This window comes from Scyliorhinus canicula, chromosome 9 (assembly GCF_902713615.1).
Source record: "Scyliorhinus canicula chromosome 9, sScyCan1.1, whole genome shotgun sequence".
NCBI lineage: Eukaryota > Metazoa > Chordata > Chondrichthyes > Carcharhiniformes > Scyliorhinidae > Scyliorhinus > Scyliorhinus canicula.
In genome coordinates this window covers 184,431,584-184,450,178 of record NC_052154.1, presented here as the reverse complement: position 1 = coordinate 184,450,178, position 18,595 = coordinate 184,431,584, and the positions used below count along the sequence as shown (strand labels likewise).

At 48.9% G+C, this 18,595-nt stretch overlaps 1 protein-coding gene and 1 non-coding gene across 6 annotated transcripts in view; one reads left to right on the top strand and one right to left on the bottom strand.

Moving 5' to 3' along the window:
- Nucleotides 1–8,474: 8,474 nt before the first annotated feature.
- On the bottom strand, nt 8,475–8,559 carry trnag-acc. Its single transcript is given in 2 exon segments — nt 8,475–8,510; nt 8,522–8,559. It is a non-coding gene; the product is annotated as a tRNA-Gly (tRNA).
- Nucleotides 8,560–15,210: 6,651 nt separating this feature from the next.
- Nucleotides 15,211–18,595, top strand: part of LOC119971948 (coiled-coil domain-containing protein 34-like) — a 45,622-nt gene continuing 42,237 nt past the window's right edge. For 4 of the 5 annotated variants that reach the window (XM_038808300.1, XM_038808298.1, XM_038808304.1 and 1 more), the window contains exon 1: nt 15,213–15,278. The gene's annotated coding sequence lies outside the window, so the exon portion shown is untranslated. Of the gene's footprint in view, nt 15,279–18,595 lie in introns of all 5 variants that reach the window. The other variant, XM_038808299.1, reaches the window with a different exon arrangement.

Sequence of the window (18,595 nt, the reverse complement as noted above, 5' to 3'; positions counted from 1 at the left end):
CGTCGGGGGAGTGGAAAGGTCACCGCGGGGTCACCAAGGAAAATGGAGGCTGGAGCACCGGGGGAGGCCGCGTTGCTTACGGCTGAAGAAATAACTAAAGTGATAGCTGCGGAATTCGAAAGGCAGTTTACAAAATACATGGAGACATTGAGGAAGGGGATGAGGGAGGTTTTGAATGTGCTGGTGGAGGAGGCGATTTCCCCGGTGACGACGGCGGTGGCGAGTGCAGTGGCGGAGGTGCAGGTGCAAGGGGAGGCGCTGAAGGAAGTGGAGGAGACATTATTGCAGCACGGTGATCAACTTACCTCGAATGGGAAGGAGATGCGGAAGGTGCTAGAGATTAACAAGGATCTGCCAGGAAAAATGGAAGACCTGGAAAACAGATCCAGGTGACAGAATTTGAGGATTGTGGGGCTGCCTGAAGGAGTTGAAGGGCCGAGGCCGACTGAGTATTTTGCCACAATGCTGGCGAAACTATTGGGGGAGGGGGAGGATCCCTCCCAATATGAACTGGACCGGGCTCATCGGTTGTGGAGGCCTGTACCAAAGGCGAGTGAGCTGCCAAGGGTAGTGACTCTGTGCTTCCGTAGGTACAGTGTGAAGGAGAAGGTCCTGTGCTGGGCCAAGCAGAAGCGGGTGGTGCAGTGGGCTGGAGCTGGTATACGTGTATACCAGGACATTACGGTGGAGCTGGCAGGGAGGTGGGCTGCCTTCAACCGGGTGAAGAGCTCACTGTACATTGGCAAGGTGCAGTGCGGCATTGTATATCCAGCGAAGCTGAGGGTGACTTACAAGCTCAAGGACTTTTATTTTGGAACGGCGGAAGCAGCGGAGGAGTTTGCGAAGGCAGAAGGACTGTGGCAGAACTGAGAAATTGAGAAATGGCCATGTGCCAATGTAACCTCATGACTGTATTTTCTTATTTTTTTTGTTTCACTGCGTGCGGGTGTATGGGCTAAAGGAGCCGATGTTGTATATATTTGGACAAGGGAAGTGATGGGACTTTCACTCGAAGTGAGGGCTCTTTGGGGTGTAGGTGGATATGCGGGGTGTGTGTGCTAAAAGGGGATTTCTGTTCCTAGGGCCGGGCAAGGAGGAAACGGACCCGGGTGGGGGCCTCCACGCTGGCCGGTTTAAGCCGGTCAGTGAACGGGAGTGAGATGGGGGTAGGGGCTGCAGCCATCGGAGCCTGGCAGAACAGGGTCCGAGTGGTCTAGCTGGGGTGGAAAGTTGGGGGGAAGGAACCGAGATTGGGGGGGAGGAGTTTTACAAGAGGGAGTGGAAGGGAGGAGTTGGAGAGGGGGGCGGTGTTTCCATCTCTTGGTATCATGTACAGTACACTTTCAGAGGTTGGATGGCATTGGGTGGGGGGGGGGGGGGGGGGGGTGGACTCTATAGGTTAATGGTGACCATGGCCGGTCCCGGACTCCTTTTTCTTTTTCTCCTTTGTTTTTTGTTTCCAACGTGGGAGGGTTTGTTTTATTGGATGCATAAATTGACAGGTGGGGCCGTTGTTTGGGGTGGTGGGAGGATGGGATCGTTGTTATTGTTAAGGGGATTGATTTTGTATTTGTTACCGTTTACTGTCTTTGGGTGGGGTGTAAATTGTGAAGGAAAATGTGAAAATGGAGAATAAAAACATTTTATTTTAAAAAGTATTTTATGTCGGACTTTGTCACGTGTCTACTGGAAGTCCATATAAATAACATCCATAGACATTCCCCTGTCCACTGCCATAGTTACATCTTCAAAAAAAATCAATAACATTAGTCAGGCATGACCTTCCCTTTGTTGTCTATAAAACTTCAGACACTTTGACCAGTTTATTGCTCAAACGTTTTACCCAGATGTCTCCTTTGACGCGGCAAACAAAGGACAACACCAGTATAGAATTCAACCAAATTTATTTCACACAGTAACAATTACCCTTAAATTATTCCCAAAGCATTCACTAAAAGATCCCAAGATTCCTAACACCACCCAAGCCGATGGACTCAGTCACGCCACAGGTCCAATTTTGAGTCACGTTCCTCAGGATCTTAGTCGCGAAGGTGAGTCTTGCTCGATGCTACCTTCCGTCTGGTCCACCTTCCAAATCTTTATGGTCACCTCCACGCCGAATCTTCTCTAGGGTGTGTCCTGGAGCGGGTCTACCTTCATTCCCTTTGCACCTTTCCAGAAACTTGACTGACCCTCGGCCAATGAGGTCTCGGGACGAGGGGCCACAATACCCAATGGACTTGGTGATGATCACTCAGTGGGACACCAAGGACCCGCTCCTAGGTGTCCATCCCCGGTGGTGTTGTTCGCACGTAACCTGTTGCCGTATAAGATAACGGCGGGACCTCTGGATACCAGAAAGTCTGGCTCGATTTGGGCACCCAAAACAAATCAACCCACATGAATGGAGCCGATTATCTCCGGATGGGTGATGGACGAGGCCGGCTCAGCAATGTGGTGCCAGTTTTTTTTTATTTTATTCAAACTTGTATCAAAGTAGGTTACAGCAAATAAACACCCCGGGAAACATTCTTCCAACAATCTACGATGCAGTTTGTACAGATTTTTCTCCTTTTTCACCCTCCCGCCCTATCACCCCCCCCCCCTGCGAAGAACAGCTCCTCAAACACGGTCACAAACATCCCCCACCTTTTCTCAAACTCCCCTACTGAGCCCCTTAACTCATACTTTATCTTCTCTCACTGCAGGAAGTCAGACAGGTCACCCAACCATGCTGCTACCCCCGGTGGCGATGCCGACCACCAATCCAGTAAAATCCGCCGGCGTGCAATCAGAGAGGCGACGGCCAAGACATCGGCCTTCCTCCTCTCCATGAGCTCCAGCTTTTCTGAAACCCCAAATATCGCCACCAAAGGGTCCGGGTCCACTCTCTCCTCCACTATCCTGGCTAAGACCACGAACATCCCGCCCAGAATCTTCCCAATTTTTCACAACCCCAAAACATGTGCACATGATTCACTGGCCCCCGCCCACACCTCTCACACTCATCTGCTACCCCCCTGAAAGAACCCAGTCATTCTCGCCCGAGTCATATGCACCCTGTGCACCACCTTAAACTGTATCAGGCTCATCCTTGCACAAGAGGAGGTCCCGTTTACCCTTCGCAGTGCCTCACTCCATACTCCCCAATTGATCTCCCCTCCCAACTCCGCTTCCCATTTCTCCTTGATCTTCACCACCTGCGCGCCTCCCTGCTCCCCCAGCCACTTATATATATCCCCAATTCTTCCCTCCCCTTTCACATCCGGAAGCAGCAGTCGCTCCAGCAGGGTGTATCCCGGCAATATAGGGATCCCCTTCCAGACCTTTCGTGCAAAGTCCCTAACCTGTAGACACCTGAACTCACTACCCCTCGGCAGTTCTACCCACTCCCTTAGCTCCTCCAGACTGGCGAACCCTTCCTCCAAATACAAATCCCTCACCTTGACCGGCCCCACTTCCCTCCACCTCCTGTCTACACTATCCATCCCCCAGGCTCAACCCATGATTCTCGCACAGCAGCGTTAGCACCGACATCCCTTCCACCCTAAAATGCCTCCTCAGCTGATTCCATATCTCCACCGTGGACTGCACCACTGGGCTCCCTGAATACCTACTCGGAGCCATTGGCAATGCTGCCGTCACCATAGCCCTCAAACTAGACCCCTTACAAGATTCCTCCTCCATCCTAACCCACTCTACCCCTTCTCCTTCCCACCACCGCCGCACCTTGTCCACATTCGCCGCCCAATAACAATGAAGCATGTTTGGCAACGCCAACCCCCCCCTGCTGCCTCTGTAGCAGGGTCCTCCCCACCCTTGGCACCTTCCCCGCCCATACAAAGTCAGAGATGATTGTGTCCACTTTCCGAAAAAAGGCCTTTGGTATAAAGATCGGGAGAGCCTGAAAGATAAACAAAAACCTCGGCAGAATATTCATTTTCACCACTTGGACCCTCCCCGCCAACGTTAAGTGCAGTGTATCCCACCTCTGCAGATCCTCCCTGGCCTCCTCCACCAGCTTCGTTAAGTTCCACTTATGGAGCCCCGTCCATTCCCTCACTACCTGAATCCCCAAGTACCTAAACCTATACCTCGCTACCGTAAATGGCATCCCCCCTAAATTAGCCCGCTGTGCCAGCTCATTTCACCACACCTTCATGAATCCATGCTGGTTATCCCTGATCGACCAAAATGTTTTGAGGTGTTCAGTTACCCCCATCCCTGATTATAGACTCCAGCAATTTCCCCACCACAAATGATGGGCTAACTGGTCTGTAATTTCCTGGTTTCCCCCTTCTTAAAAAGTGGAGTGACATGTGCAGTTTTCCAATCACGAATGACTATTCCTGAATCTAGGGAGCACTGAAAGATTCTAGTTTGGGCATCTGTAGTGTCCTCCTCTACTTCCTTTAACACCCTGGAAATCATCAGGTCCTGGGGATTTGTAACTCTTTAGTTCCTTTAATTTCCTAGTTATTGATGCTGTACTTACGTTAATTGTATGAACTCTCTGTCCTCTATAGTCTTCAAAATAGTCGTGTGAAATCATACACATGTTACCAGGTCTTTCCATTCTGCAATCACCAGGACAAATGCTAGATTGCTAAATTTCAAACAATCACAAATACTTTGATGAAATATGAACAATCCCAGCCGCTTGTGAGACTCTCGTCCTTTTATTAAGCAGAAACAGGACTGAGACCGATTCATCTTCCTGTCTCACCGTGGACAATAGAGACATCAAAACTCAATGAGTGTCAGACGAATATGAAATGAACTTCATCGACCTTTCATTGTATTGTGATGGTCGCTCAACTCAAAATGTGAAAAGCCACAACACGGGATGTGTATTGGCCCAGTCCACTACCTTATTTGGAAAAGGGCTTGGGACTTGTACAGGTCACGCGGTTAAGGTGACCGCGTTTATACTTGCTTTAAAAAGAAACACCATGAGAGATTCCATGTGGAAGATCATCTGAAAAGCTGAGGGATCAGCGGCAAGACAATGCCACCAAGGTATACCTTGAAAGAGAGCAAAGGAATCTACCCACCCAACCTCTTCCACTAATGCAATAGTGTCAACACGAATAGGCTCACATCTGGAGTACAGGGTTACAGTATTGGTCTCCTTATATGAGAAAAATGTAAATTCACTTGAAGCCAATACCAGGAATGGGTGGGTTGTCTTGTGAGGAAAGTTTGGACAGGTTAGGCTTGTATCCACTTTGAGTTTAGAAGAGTAAAAGATCACTTGGTTGGAACCTTTATGATCCTGAGTGGTTGTGAAGTTTCCTCTTGTGGGAGAATCTAGAACTGGGGCTCACTGTTTAAAAATAAGGCAGAGATGGGCGACACGGTGGCACAGTGGTTAGCACTGCTGCCTCACGGCGCCGAGGACCCGGGTTCGATCCCAGCCCCAGGTCACTGTCCGTATCGAGTGGGCACATTCTCCCCGTGTCTGCGTGGGCCTCACACCCACAGCCCAAAGATGTGCGGGGTAGATCGACTGGCCACGCTAAATTGCCCCTTCATTGGAAAAGAAAATAATTGGGTACTTTAAATTTATTGAAAAAAGAGATGAGAAGAATTCTTTTCGCTCAGGGTCGTGAGTCTTTGGACCTTCCTCAAATGGTAGTGGAAGCAGAGTTTCAGAATATTTTTAAGGTAGATATATTATTGATTAACAAGGGGGTGAGAGGTTATCAGGGGTAGACAGGAATATGAGGTGATGTTATAATCCGATCAGCCATTCATATACATAATTCATATATATAATTCATAAACATATTTCATATGTTTGCAGGTATGTAGTATGTTTTTGCTTAGCTTGGCATATGTTTGCAACCAGAGCCATAAAATCAGATTTATATCCATTATTCAGATTGCTAAACACAATCTCCCTTGAGCCAGTCATCATTCACTTTGTGCAAGTACCTCCTTTACTTTGCATCAATTATTACAGTTCAAGCTGACCACTATTGTCTGTTTGGTCATAGCATCTGCGGTTATGACAATTTAATGTTGGATTGTGATTAGGGGATGGCTGCAGTTTGCTATTAATTGTGCTTTCCTGCTTTCCACCAGAAATACTCACAGCTGACACATCTAAATACACTTTAAGGTGATATTTACAACGATGAAAACTTCATTCTGATATTTAAAGTTATTTTGCAATGTTTTGAGTGTTTGAGTTTCTTTCTCTATCTCTGTGTGACCGTATTAAAAGGTATGGGCCCGATTGAACGGCCAACCCGGTGACGTGACGAGGCCGCAAAATCCCGCGAGAGGCCTCCTCGGGACTCTTCGTGAGATCTCATACGACGTCACATAAGAACGTAAGAACTAGGAGCAGGAGTAGGCCATCTGGCCCCTCGAGCCTGCTCTGCCATTCAATGAGATCACGGCTGATCTTTTGTGGACTCAGCTCCACTTTCCGGCCTGAACACCATAACCCTTAATCCCTTTATTATTCAAAAAACTATCTATCTTTATCTTAAAAACATTTAAAGAAGGAGCCTCAACTGCTTCACTGGGCAAGGAATTCCATAGATTCACAACCCTTTGGGTGAAGAAGTTCCTCCTCAACTCAGTCCTAAATCTACTTCCCCTTATTTTGAGGCTATGTCCCCTAGTTCTGCTGTCACCCGCCAGTGGAAACAACCTGCCCGCATCTATCCTATCTATTCCCTTCATAATTTTAAATGTTTCTATAAGATCCCCCCTCATCCTTCTAAATTCCAACGAGTACAGTCCCAGTCTACTCAACCTCTCCTCCTAATCCAACCCCTTCAGCTCTGGGATTAACCTAGTGAATCTCCTCTGCACACCCTCCAGCGCCAGTACGTCCTTTCTCAGGTAAGGAGACCAAAACTGAACACAATACTCCAGGTGTGGCCTCATTAACACCTTGTACAATTGCAGCATAACCTCCCGAGTCTTAAACTCCATCCCTCCAGCAATGAAGGACAAAACTCCATTTGCCGCCTTAATCTGCATCTGTAAACCACGATTGGGATCTTGTCCTCATTGGGCTGGATCCGGATTTGCATAATTATGTGAGCAGTTAGCTTCACTGAAATAAGTCTGCGGCGAAGTATCCCAAGGCCTGGGATCGAACGCCCAAGCCTGTGGAGTTTATCACCACAAATGTGGACCAGGCATAACGCCACTTGGGGGTGGGGGGAGGGAGGGTCTCCCAGGCAGCCCCCGGGTGGTTGGGCTTTGGGCAGGGTGGTACTCTGGCACCCCCAATGCCACCAGGGCACTCTGGTACTGCCACCCGGGTGCCCTGGTGATGCTGCCCTGGCACTGCCAGGTGCCCAGGTGGCACTGCCAGGCTGGCAGAGCCCAGGTGCCAAGTTGCCCATGCCGAGGATCGGGCCCAGGGATGCCCTGCCCTTATGAGGTGGGGTGAGGGGGGGCTTGAGGACCACTAATTGGTAAATTGGGGTGTGGGTGATCCGAAGGCCGGGAAGGGGGTTCGAGAACGTAAGTGCGCCCGAGGCAGGGTCCCAGAAATAAGCAAAGTCCCATTTGATCGCGGGGTCATTGTCAGCGCTGCAGGCTCCGAGAAACACCCAACTACTCACGCCCAAAACCAGACTTTTTTTTTCGTTAAACCTAAACCCTAGATCTTTCAGATGTTTTCCTATGTTTACATTTTGTATTCTTGCCCATCTGTACATTTTTCTTTTAGTTTTCTAATTCAAAATGGTGTTGTTTGAAAATAAATAATCGACTTTCATTTTTTTAATGCAAATTGCAGAGGAACCGGCTGGAGCTCATTAAACAGGTAGGTAACCTCGCAGAAAGTTATTGTTTTATTGTGGTCCAAGGGATGATTGTCCTTCTCTGCTTCTGCGCAAGTGGCTAATTGACATCAATGTGTGCTGGGTCAGGAGCACTGCTCGATCGATACAGTCTCGTGTGGGTCAACAAACATCCTTTTCATAACTGGCAGTTTTAAAACAGGGGCTTTTTAGGGCTTCTTGAAGCAACCAGAATTCACCTCATCTCCTTGTCTGTGACGATGAAGAGCAGCCATCGAGCTACTCGGCTCATGGGGTGGCACCAAGAATTTTCCGGCCTCCATTGCCAAGGGAACGTTGGCATGTAATATTATGCTGATCGATGTCTGTAATCTACTGGATTCAATGTCGGATTGGGCAAATACTGTAGCTGCCTGCTGAAGTAGATAGAGGTTGGGTTAGTTGGCTGCTTTAAGGTCCGATCGGGAAGAACTTGACATCAAGAAACAGACCAAGCTGGAGGAGAAGTGGAGCCTGTAGAAGACCAGGAAGTGTTAGAGTCTGACGTGTACAGCCAGAGAAAGAATGATAAACTACAGGGTTGAATCACAAATGTGCAAAACAACGGCGAGCGTACCCCTGTAGTTCCAAAGCAAACAATTGATATTACTTAACTTTTAACCTAGGAAATACTATCACAGAAGGCAGAGATGGTTGATTTGTTGGCCACTACGGGTTTTGAACCCACGACCTTGGCATTAACCTTAGCGTGGTAGCACCACGCTCTAACCATCTGAGCTAACCGGCCTCCTGGGAAGGCAGAGATGAAGACTACCTGCTTCAGATTGGTGAATCAAAGTGAGCCTTTTTGCTCTAGACAACATTTTATTTGTGGAGACTTCTTTATCATCAAAGCCAGGTCGCTACTGCCCTGAACAGAACATTATTGTGGCAGCTGTGCTATAATTATAGTACAGTAAGAAGACTTACAACACCAGGCTAAAGTCCAACAGGTTTGTTTCGAATCACTAGCTTTCGGAGCACTGCTCCTGAATCTAAGCCCTGGGGGAAAGAAATTAATAGGAACCCTGAAAACAAAATTGTGCATTTTTCTCAATTTCTTTGAACACTTCCATTTCCAAACTATAGAAGTCTTGTTACTCGAGGGCAACAGCAGTTAGAGACAAGAGGTGAGTTGATAAAATAAGACCATAAGAAATAGGAACATGCATAGACCGTTCAGCCCGTCAGGCCTGCTTCGCCATTCAATCGGATCATGGCTGATCTGACAATCTTCATGTCCACTTTCCTGCCCTTTCCCCATAACCCGTAATTCCCTTACTGATCAATAATTTATCAATCTTTGTCTTAAATACGCACTTATACTCTGCCCCCTCAGCTCTCGGTGGCAAGGAGTTCTAAAGACTCAAACCCTCTGAGTGAAGAACTTCCTTCTCATCTCAGTCTTAAATTGTCCCCCCTTTATTCTGAGACTATGTCCTCTGGTCCTAAACTCTTCATGAGGGGGAACATCCTCTTTGCATTTACCCTGTTAAATACTTTGAGGATCCTAGATGTTTCAGTGAGAACACCTCTCGTTCTTCTAAAATTCTAATGTGTAGAGACTCGATCTGTTTAATAATATAATCTTTATTGGTGTCACAAGTAGGCTTGCATTAACACTGGAATGAAGTTACTGTGAAACGTCCCCCATCGCCACACTCCGGCACCTGTTCCGAAACACTTTGGGAGAATTCAGAATGTCCAATTCGTTGAACAGCACACCTTTCGGGACTTGTGGGAGGAAACCCTAGCGCCCGGAGGAAACCCACACAGACACAGGGAGAATGTGCAGACTCCGCACAGGCATTGACCCAAGCTGGGAATCGAATCCGGATCCCTGGCACTGTGAAGCAACAGTGCTAACCACTGTGTCGCTGTGCCGGCCGTGTTCATTTGCTCAGGAGGCAATTCCTCCAAACTGGGGAATCAAACGTGAACCTTCTCTGAACCGCCTCCAGAGAAATAAATATCTTTTCTTAAATAAGGGGGACCAAAACTGCTCTCAGTGCTCCAGATGTGGCCACAGCAGTACTTTGTCCAGTTGCAGCAAGACGTCCCGACACTTATACTCCAACTCTTTGAAATAAGGGCCAACATTCCATTAGCCTTCCTGATTACCTGCTGCAGCTGTGTGGTAGTTTTCTGGGTTGAGTGCCCAAGGAGCCCCAAGTCCCCATGTTGCAGCTTTTGGCAATTTTTCTCTATTCTCTGTTCTTTTGTCCTCCCTTCCAAACTGGACAACTTCCCATTTTCCCACATTCTACTCCACTTGCCAACTTTTTTCTCATATATTTAACTTATCATTTTATATAGAAACATACAGAGAAAATAGAGGCAGGAGGAGGCCATTCGGCCCTTCGAGCCTGCTCCACCATTCATTATGATCATGGCTGATAATCAATTTCAATACCCTGATCCTGCCTTCCCCACTTATCCCTTGACCCCTTTAGCCTCAAGAGCTATATCCAATTCCTTCTTGAAATTACACAGCGTTTTGGCCTCAACTACTTTCAGTGGTATTGAATTCCACAGATTCACCATTCTCTGGATGAAGAAATTTCTCCTCACCTCAGTCCTAAAAGGGTTACCCCTTATCATCAATGTATGACCCCTAGTTCTGGACTCCCCCCATCATTGGGAACATTCTTTCTGAATCTACCTGGCCCGCTCCTGTTCGAATTTTATAAGTTTCTATGAGATCCCCCCCTCACTCTTCTAAACTCCAATGAATAATAATAATTAGATTTGATTTGATTTGATTTATTGTCACATGTACCGAAGTACAGTGAAAAGTATTTTTCTGTGGCTGAGGGAACATACACAGTAGGTACATAGTAGACAAAAAGATTAATTAACAGAGTATATTGACAAATGGTACATTGACAAACAGTGATTGGTTACAGTGGGGAACAAGGGGCCAAACAAAGCAAATACATGAGCAAGAGCAGCATAGGGCGTCATGAATAGTGTTCTTACAGGGAACAGATCAGTCCGAGGGGGAGTCGTTGAGGAGTCTTGTAGCTGTGGGGAAGAAGCTTTTGCCTGATGGAAGGGTCTGGAAGAAGGCAATGCCTGGGTGGGATGGGGCCTCTGATAATGCTGTCTGCCTTCGTGAGGGAGGTGTATACAGAATCAATGTGGAGGTGGCAAGCTTGTGTGATGTGTTGGGCTGAGTTCACCACATTCTGCAGTTTCCTGTGATTTTGGACCGAGCAGTTGCCATACCAGGCTGAGATGGAGCCGGATAGGATGCTCTCTATCGCACATCTGTAGAAGTTTTCGATACAGACATGCCCAATTTCTTTAGCTTCCATAGGAAGTAGAGATGTTGTTGGTCTTTCTTGACTGTCGCATCAACGTGAGTAGACCTGGACAGACTGTTGGTGACGGTGACCCCCAGGAACTTCCCGTACCAGCCTCCCCAGACAGGCGCCGGAATGTGGCGACTAGGGGCTTTTCACAGTAACTTCATTGAAGCCTACTCGTGACAATAAGCGATTTTCATTTTCATCTCCACTTCGGAGCCATTGATGCAGACGTGTGTCGTGCTACGCTTCCTGAAGTCGATGATCAGTTCCTTGGTCTTTCCGTATTAGTGTCACAATTCGGCTTACATTAACACTGCAAAGAAGTTACTGTGAAAAGCCCCAAGTCATCACATTCTAGTGCCTGTTCAAGTATACAGAGAGAGAATTCAAAATGTCCAATTCACCTAACAAGTCTTTTGGGACTTGTGGGAGGAAACCGGAGCACTCAGAGGAAACTCACACAGACATGGGGAGAACGTGCAGACTCCGCACAGACAGTGTCCCAAGCCAGGAATCGAACCCGAGTCCCTGGCACTGTGAAGCAACAGTGCTAACCACTGTGCTACCGTGCCAGCCAATATAATTCTAACTGACTTGGTCTCTCCTCATTTGACAGCCCCGCCATCCCAGGAATCAGCCTGGTAAACCTTTGTGCACTAGCAAGAACATCCTTCTTCAGATAAGGACACCAAAACTGCACACACTACTCCAGGTGTGGCCTCACCAATGAAATGAAATGAAAATCGCTTATTATCACAAGTAGGCTTCACATGAAGTTACTGTGAAAAGCTCCTAGTCGCCACATTCCAGCACCTGTTCGGTGAGGCTGGTAGAGGAATTGAAGAGTGCTGCTGGGCCTGCCTTGGTCCGCTTTAAAAGCCAGCTCTTTAGCCCTGTGCTAAACCAGCCCCTACATAATTGTAGTAAAACATTAAGTATCCCTTTGCTCAATTCCTCTCACTGAAGGCCAACATACCATTTGCCTTCTTTACTGCCTGCTCGACCTGTGCGCTTACTTTAGCGACTGTGCACGAGGACACCAAAGTCTGACTGAGTATCCACCTCTCTCAGTTTACACCCATTCAAATAATAATCTGTCTTCCTATTTTTGCTACTGAGTGTATCTGACATGCATGTGCCCACTCACTCAGCCTGTCCAAACCCCGCTGAAGCATCTCTGCATCCTCCTCACAGTTTACCCTCCTACCCAACTTTGTATCATCTGCAAATCTGGAGATAATACGTTTAGTTCCCTCACCAAATCATTAATATATAATGTGAAAAGTTGGGGTCCTAGCACAGATCACTGCAGTAACTTACCAGTCACTGCCTGCCAATCAGGAAAGAGAACCATTTATTCCAACTCTTGGTTCCTGTCTGCTAACCAGCTTTCTATCCATCTCAAGACACTACCCACAATCCCATGCACTTTAACTTTACATATTAATCTGCTATGTGATACCTTGTCGAAGCCTTCTGTAAGTCTAAATACACGACGTCCACCAGTTCTCCCTGGTCAACTCTACAAGTTACATCTTCAAAGAATTCCAGGAGATTTGTCAAGCATAATTTCCCTTTTGCAAATCCATGCTGACTTTGTCTGATTATACCACTGCTTTCCAAATGCTGTGCTATGGAATCTTTGATAATGAACTCCAGCAACTTCCCAACACTGACATTAGGCTCACTGGTCTATAGTTCCCTGTTTTCTCTCTCCCTCCCTTTTTGAATAACGGATTTATAGTAGCTACCCTCCAATCTATCTATCTAATTCTATCTATGGTAAATCTGTAGGAACCATTCCAGAATCCAAAGAATTTAGCAAAATGGCCACCAATGGTTCTACTATTTCTAGGGCCACTTCCATAAATAACAATAATCTTTATTGTCACAAGTCGGCTTACATTAACACTGCGATGAAGTTACTGTGAAAAGCCCCCAGTCGCCACATTCCGGCGCCTGTTCGGGTACACTGAGGGAGAATTCAGAATGTCCAAATTACCTAACAGCACTTCTTTCAGAATGAAGATTATTAGGCCCTGGAGATTTATCTGTCTTCAATCCCATTAATTTTCCCAAAACCATTTCTCCACTAATACTGAATTCCTTCAGCTCCTCATTAAAACTTGTGTTTCTCATTATTCATGTCTTCCTTTGTGAAGACAGAAGCAAAGTACAAATTTAGTTCCTCAGCCATTTCTTTGTTTCCCTGATGAATTCCCCTGTTACTGGCTGAAAGGGCCTACATTAGTTTTATCAATCTTTTTCTCTTTAAATACGTATAGAAATTTTACAGTCAGGCTTTATGTTCCCCGCTAGTTTACTTTCAAATTGTATTTTCCCCTTCTTAATCAATCCCTTAATCCACCTTTGCTGAATTTTAAACAGTTCCCAATCCTCAGGTCTATTGCTTTATCCTGCTAATTTGTATGCTTCTTTTTTGAATCTAATACTAGCTCTAATTTCCCTTGTAAACCACGGTTTAGCCACAGTTACCTTTCTACTCTAGCGCCAAATAGGAATTGTCTTTGTAAACTGTTTGTATTCCTCTTGCAACTTAACTTTCCACCTGTTTTTGTGTTGGCTGCAAATGTGACTACAGTACATTTGCTTCAGCCTCTAAGTTATTCATATATATTGTAAACAGTTGCAGTCCCGGCACTGAATCCTCTGGAATCCCCACTGGTTACAGATCACCGACCTGAAAAATAATCCCTTATCCCCACTCGCTGTTTCCTGACCACTAGCTAATTCTCTATCCATGCAAATTTACTACCTCCAACACCATGGGCTTTTATCTTATGGCATAACATTTTGTGAGGTAACTTGTCAAATGCCTTCTGGAAGTCCAAATACAACACATCTACTGGTTCCCCTCGATCCACTCTGGTTGAGACTTCCTCGAAAAACTCTCATAAATTAATCGGACACTATTTCCCTTTCATGAAGCCATGCTGACTCTGCTTGACTAGGTTATGATTTTCCAAATGTGCTGCTTAATTACTTCCTTAATAATTGGTTCCAGAAATAGATCTGGCTGGTCTGAAGCCCTTGCCTTTGCCTCCCTGATCGCCCGCCGTAGAATCCTGTTCGGCTGGTGGTCAGCAGCACCGCCTAAAGCTGCAGACTGGCTGTCCGACCTCTTGGAATCCCCACAAATGGAGAAAATTAAATTCGCCATCCGAGGGTCAGACGACGGCTTCCACAGAACGTGGGAGCCATTCCCCCGATTGTTCTGGGATTTGTTTGTGGCCAACAAACAAGGAGAAGAATAGCCAGGTAGCCAGCAACCGGGGGGAAGAAGAGAGAGAAGCGATAGGGAAATAGAGGAAAGCCAGGGAGGCCTGGGTACTTTTTTTTAAGGATCCGAGGAAACAAGCCATCAGGGCCAGGGGACCTATTGGCCCGATTACTTTGTCTAATACTACTTATCTAGTGATGGTGATGGTATTTAATTGCTCCACCCATATTCTTTAGTATTAATGGGATTTTCGATGTATCTTCGACCACAAAGACTGTGACAAGATATTTATTTAACTGTTCTGCCATTTCCTTGTCCTACCACAGTCCAAAGATGTTAAAGTTGGGTTTGCTAAATTGCTGCTTAGGTGGGCTTTGAGGGGGCTGGGGAGGTGCTCTTTTCGAGGGTCGCTGCAGACTCGATGGGCCAAATGGCCTCCTCGTGCACTGTAGAGATCCAATGATACCCAGTATGGGTTGTCACAGAGGAGGCAATGAGGAATTAAAGAGAAGCGGTGAAAATCACAACACTATCACAATAGGAAATTTCAGAGAAAAATTATTTGTGCTTTTAGAGGTGATTTATTTGTGTAGTTTACAAATATGTTTTGAAATTAGATTTTTGAGCAAAGATTAAAAGAAATATTTAAAAGCATTAAGTAAAGAGAGGAATGAGAAGTTGGCTGTATGTTTCAGTGTGGAATGAGGGGTCCAGTTGAGCAAACGGGCCAAAGGCTTCTCCAGGCCGCTAGGCCCGACGCGTTGCCATGGAGACGGCGTCACCGCGTTCACGCACGGGCCACAGCGTGCGCTCTCATTGGTGGAGAAAGAGGAGCCCGGGGAGCGGGGAGAGAGCCGGGGCCGGGAACGGGAGCGGGAGCGCCGAGTCCGGGGAGCCGGAACCGGGGAGCGGGAGGTGAGTCTGGCCGGGAGCGGCTGTCAGACAGCCCGCTTTACTGTTTGTGCTCCGAGAAGTCAGGAGGGTCAGAGCCCAGTGCAGCTGCTGCTGGCAACGACCCTCACCCCCCCAATACCTCCTCCCCTCCCCCCATACCCCTCCCCTCCCCCATACCCCCCTCCCCTCCCCCATACCCCCCTCCCCTCCCCCATACCCCCCTCCCCCATACTCCCCACCCATTCCCCTCCCCCACACCCCCTCCCCTCCCCCACACCCCCTCCCCTCCCCCACACCCCCTCCCCTCCCCCACACCCCCTCCCCTCCCCCATACCCCCCTCCCCCCATACCCCTCCCCTCCCCCATACCCCCCTCCCCCATACTCCCCTCCCCCATACCCCCCTCCCTCCCCCATACCTCCCTCCCCCCCCCCCATACCCCCCTCCCCCATACTCCCCACCCATTCCCCTCCCCCACACCCCCTCCCCTCCCCCATACCCCCCTCCCCTCCCCCCATACCCCCCTCCCCTCCCCCCATACCCCCCTCCCCTCCCCCTCATACCCCCTCCCCTCCCCCTCATACCCCCTCCCCCTCATACCCCCCTCCCCTCCCCCTCCCCCATACCCCCTCACCCCTCCCGTCTCGTCGAGCCCGTCTTGTCGCGCCCGTCGTGTCGCGCCCCTCCCGTCGTGTCGCGCCCGTCGTGTCGCGCCCCTCCCGTCGTGTCGCGCCCCTCCCGTCGTGTTGCGCCCCTCCCGTCTCGTCGTGTCGCGCCCCTCCCGTCTCGTCGCGCCCCTCCCGTCTCGTCTTGTTGCGGCGCGCCCCTCCCATCGCGTCGCGCCCCTCCCGTCTCGTCGCGTCACGCCCCTCCCGTCTCATCGCGCCCCTCCCGTCGCGTCGTGCCCCTCCTGTCTCGTCGCGTCGCGCCCCTCCCGTCTCGTCACGCCCCTCTCGTAGCGTCAAGCCCCTCCCGTCTTGTCGCGTCACGCCCCTCCCGTCTCATCGCGCCCCTCCCGTCGCGTCGTGCCCCTCCTGTCTCGTCGTGCCGCGCACCTCCCGTCTCGTCGCACCCCTCCTGTCTCGTCGCGTCGCGCCCCTCCCGTCTCATCACGCCCCTCTCGTAGCGTCAAGCCCCTCCCGTCTCGTTGCGTCGCGCCCCTCCCGTCTCATCACGCCCCTCTCGTAGCGTCGCGCCCCTCCCGTCTCGTTGCGCCCCTGCTGTCTCGTCGCGTCGCGCCCCTCCCGTCTCGTCACGCCCCTCTCGTAGCGTCAAGCCCCTCCCGTCTCGTTGCGTCGCGCCCCTTCCGTCGCGGCGCGTCCCTCCCGTCTGGTCGCGTCGCGCCCCTCCCTTCTCGTCGCGCCCCTCCTGTCTCGTCTCGTTGCGTCGTGCCCCTCCCGTCGCGTCGCGCCCCTCCCGTAGCGTCGCGCCCCTCCCGCCCCCCCATTCCCTTCCCTGACATTGATCGAGGAAATGGGAATGACCACTGCAAACCCAGCTCTGTTGACCCTCCAAAGTCCGTCTTACTAACATCTGGGGCCATGTGCCAAAATCTGGACAGCTGTCCCACAGACTAGTCCAGCAACAGCCTGATGTAGTCATAATCATGGAATCATACTATGTCCCAGACACCACCATCACAATCCCTGGAAATGTCCTTTTCCAAAGACAGAACAGATCTACCAGAGGTGGTGGCACAATGATGTACAGTAGGGAGGGAGTTGCACTGGGAGTCCTCAACATTGACTCCGGACCCCATGAAGTCTCATGGCATCAGGTCAGACGTGCCAAGGAATCCTGCTGCTGGTTACCATCTCCCCTCCACGGATTAATCAGTCCTCCATGTTGGGCACCATTTGGAAGAAGCACTGAGTGGCAAGGGCACAGAAAGTACTGTAGGTGGGGACTTCAGTGTTCATCAGCAAGACTGGCTCGGTAGTACTGCAACTGACTGAGCTGGCGAGTCCTAAAGGGCAAGATTGGGTCTTCAGCAGGTGGTGAGGGAACCACCAAGAGGAAAAACATGCTTGATATCATCATCACCAGTCTACCTGTCCCTGATCTATCTCTCCATGAAAATATTAAGAGTGACCACTGCACTGACCTTGCGGGGACAAAGTCTCGTCTTCTCATTGAGGATAACCCCATAGTGTTGTGGCACTGCCGCTGTGCTAACTGGAACAGACTTGTGGAACTGGAACGACTTCAAATACAGTCCACCTCACAGGGTTTCAAACTCACCTCCTGAAATTCCGTTCCCCTGCAATCCCGGGTACACACACCAGCACCAACTCGCAAGCATAACTTCAGAGTTTTGGCCACGTTGAGCAGAACTCCAAAGAAGTTCCTTTTCCCCAGTGCCCGCAGGATCGAGTCACCAACAGCCCTTTTCCTGTTTGGGACCTGTTTCTCTGCTCCTCTCTTGATTGAACTGAGACCTTTTTCTGTCCCTGTTCCCTCTCTAGGAATCTTCTTTTGAGACACAAGTCTTCCATTGGATTGGATTTGTTTATTGTCACGTGTACTGAGGTACAGTGAAAAGTATTTTTCTGCGAGCAGCTCACAGATCATTTAATACATGGAAAGAAAAGAAAATATATAATAGGGCAACACAAGATGCACAATGTAAATACATAGACACCGGCATCGGGTGAAGCACACAGGAGTGTAGTATTAATCAGGTCAGTCCAGAAGAGAACTTCTCCCAGGTTTTCACATTTTTTCTTCTACACCGGCGTGCAGGGCCCAAAGAACATAAAAATGCAGATCTGCATGCGCCAAAACTCCGAGGTACATCGGGGATTGCTGATCCCCCTCTCCACTCTCAATGTTAAAGTAAGTACAGTGGTCATAAAAAGAACCGCAATCTATAATCTCAAAGTCCAGCATGTCCCTCAATTCACCCTTGCATCCAGTCAGGGGATCAACCCTGGTTGAATGAAGAGTGCAGGAGAGTATGCTGGGGCAGAACCTGGCATACTTAAAAATGAAATGTCAGCTTGGTGAAGCTACAACACAGGACTGCTTGCATGTCAAAGAGCGAAAGCAGCATGCGACATACAGAGCTAAGTAGTTCCACAACCAACCAGAGATGATGATCGCAAAGGGACAGGTGGTCTGAGGTGCATTTGTTTTAATGCGAGAAGTGTAGCAGGTAAGGCAGATGAATTTAGGGCTTGGATTAGTACCTGGGAATATGATGTTATTGGTATTACTGAGACTTGGTTGAGGAATGGGCAAGACTGGCAACTAAATATCCCAGGGTATAGATGCTTCAGGAGGGATAGAGAGGGAGGTAAAAGGGGTGGAGGAGTTGCATTACTGGTCAGAGATGATATC